The sequence below is a fragment of the Fukomys damarensis genome, unplaced genomic scaffold (assembly GCF_012274545.1).
Source record: "Fukomys damarensis isolate Sample0158 unplaced genomic scaffold, DMR_v1.0_HiC HiC_scaffold_25, whole genome shotgun sequence".
NCBI classification, from domain to species: Eukaryota; Metazoa; Chordata; class Mammalia; order Rodentia; family Bathyergidae; genus Fukomys; species Fukomys damarensis.
Genome location: NW_022900937.1, coordinates 33,220,259 through 33,222,500, shown reverse-complemented (window position 1 = coordinate 33,222,500; position 2,242 = coordinate 33,220,259). Strand labels below are relative to the sequence as shown.

General features: G+C 45.5%; 1 long non-coding RNA gene across 1 annotated transcript; it reads right to left on the bottom strand.

Annotated features, from left to right (window-relative positions):
- Positions 1–1,365: 1,365 nt before the first annotated feature.
- Positions 1,366–2,200, bottom strand: LOC117283369. The gene is made up of 2 exons (XR_004514330.1): positions 1,838–2,200; positions 1,366–1,609 (listed from the first exon to the last, which is right to left on the bottom strand). It is a non-coding gene; the product is annotated as an uncharacterized LOC117283369 (long non-coding RNA).
- Positions 2,201–2,242: the final 42 nt, after the last annotated feature.

Below are 2,242 nucleotides of genomic sequence, written 5' to 3'. Positions count from 1 at the left end.
ATGCAGCAGCCCGTCACACCAGAGAGGCACACAGCTTCTGGTGGCCAAACTTGTTGAACCAACACTATACACACACATACACACACACACAACCTCACACTTGTAAGTGAAGCCACCTACATCTGATTGTGTTTTCATAGAAATGCACATATGCATAAGAAACATACATATATAAATCTGTGATTTGAAATAACATAGCTCTGAGTATTTAGAGACTTCATGTAAGATGAGATGGGGGCAGATTTTAACTATGTAAACTGGATTTATTCTAACACAACTAGGACATACTCACAGGGGATGACACAGATGTGTCTCTGTGTGTCTTTTTACAAGGTGTATTTGGAGATATTTGAAAGTTATGGTATTTATTGGAACTCTTAGGCAGGGCACAGGATCTCACTACTTGACCTTACCACTCAAATCTTCATGAAAATTTTACTGAGCTTCCATTTTTAGAAGGATGCTTTGTCCTTCACAAAATGGAAAGCACATTCCCATTGTACTTCCGCACTGGCCTCCGATTGCTTTTGGAGTGCTCCTTTACTCCATCGTGACCACACAGCCCTGTGGACCATCCCTCGCCATGTGGCTGTCTGAGGAGATCAGAATCAGCATCGTGGACACAGGAGAATACATGCTCCCATTTTTTTTTTCCGGGGACTGTAAGTGATTCCTATTCTTTGCTTCACAGAACATCCGATGTGCTACCCAATCAGCTGAAAAAGCTGCGCAGACGTCATTAGCCGTGTGTGTGTGTGTGTGTGTGTGTGTGTGTGTGTGTGTGAGAGAGAGAGAGAGAGAGAGAGAGAGAGAGAGAGAGAGAGGTTGAGAGGAGACTGCAGCTGCTTTGCTGCGTGCCGAGTGGAGCCTCTATTAGGGCAGCTCTATTGATTTCTGATTCACACTGCAGCAACAGGGGTAGAGTGCAGGAGAAAAAACACATCTCAGAAGCAGGAATCACAAAAGACAACAATGAGCAGATAGATAGATAAGAGATCCATGTAGGAACCCTGCATCAGTCACCCAAAGGAAACCAAATGGAGAGGGTTTTGACAGAAAAATGTAAAGATTATTTCTGATTGGAGTAAAAGGTAAAGAAAAGATAGAGTACAACCAGTTAAAACAAACCTTGCCTTTTATTTTCAACCCATTCCATTCTGCAGAGGTAATAGTGGTTCAGGTGCCAAGGATGCCCTAAAAAAATAGATTTCAAAACTCCTGTAAATTTGGCATAGATATTGAAATATATTGATTTGTTGGAGGATAATATTAAAGCTGTGCCTAAGAATTTTGCAAAAATATTAAGATTTATTTTAAGTAAATTTTGTTTGATCATGGCATCACTGTTTCATTTTTCCATTTTAATTCTTTGTGCTACATAATATCTGGGATACAGTAAAGGGCTGCTTGCAAGTGCTTGGAGCAGAAATAAGCTCCCACCACGGCTGCACTTCAGCATATCCCACTGAGCCGTGAAGTGCAGCAGCGCCTCGCTCACCAGCCAGCTCTGCTCCTGGAACTGGGCTAGAAATGATTGTGTCTGGGGTGTAAAAATGTTGTCTTGGTTTTCAAGCGACCTCCACCTCAAGGCTTACAACCACCGTTCCTCCTGCAAAGAAAGGAAGATTGAAGTAAGTTCAGTCTTTAAATAATGGTGCTGTCTGAGTGTGAGAGGGGAAAATTAGATGAATAGAGCAGTCCGTGCTCACCAGCCCTCACCCCTCCCTGGGCACGCTCACACGCACGCGCGGGCGCGCACACACACACACACACACACACACGCAGGCACACACATACATACTACGACGCCAGTCGGTTCAGGGGAAAGGGGCGATACCTTTTTAAAAAAACGAAAGGCAGTAAGCCATTATTAGCAAGAGCTATATTGAGCATGCTTGCCAGACAGGCAGCAGAGCTGGGCTCCGGTTCCGCCCAGACATGTGCCTTGCCATTTTAATTTTAATCAGCCTGCTCAGGATGGCTGCTGATTCATTTCGCAGGATGTCCTCCTGGGAGCCAAGGTGGGGCCTCAGGCGAGCTTCTCTGCCTCCATGCAGCTCACCACATCAGAGAGGGAGAGGAGGAGGAGGCGGGCGGAAGGAGAAAAGACTTCCACTCGTGGCCACATCCCCAGTTTCAGTATGGCTAGGTACAACAGCCTTCCTCAGACCCGGGCTAGGGTGGAAAATGTAATGAAAGAAAAGGCAAAGGCAGGGAGGGAGGGAGGGAGAGAAAGAGAGAG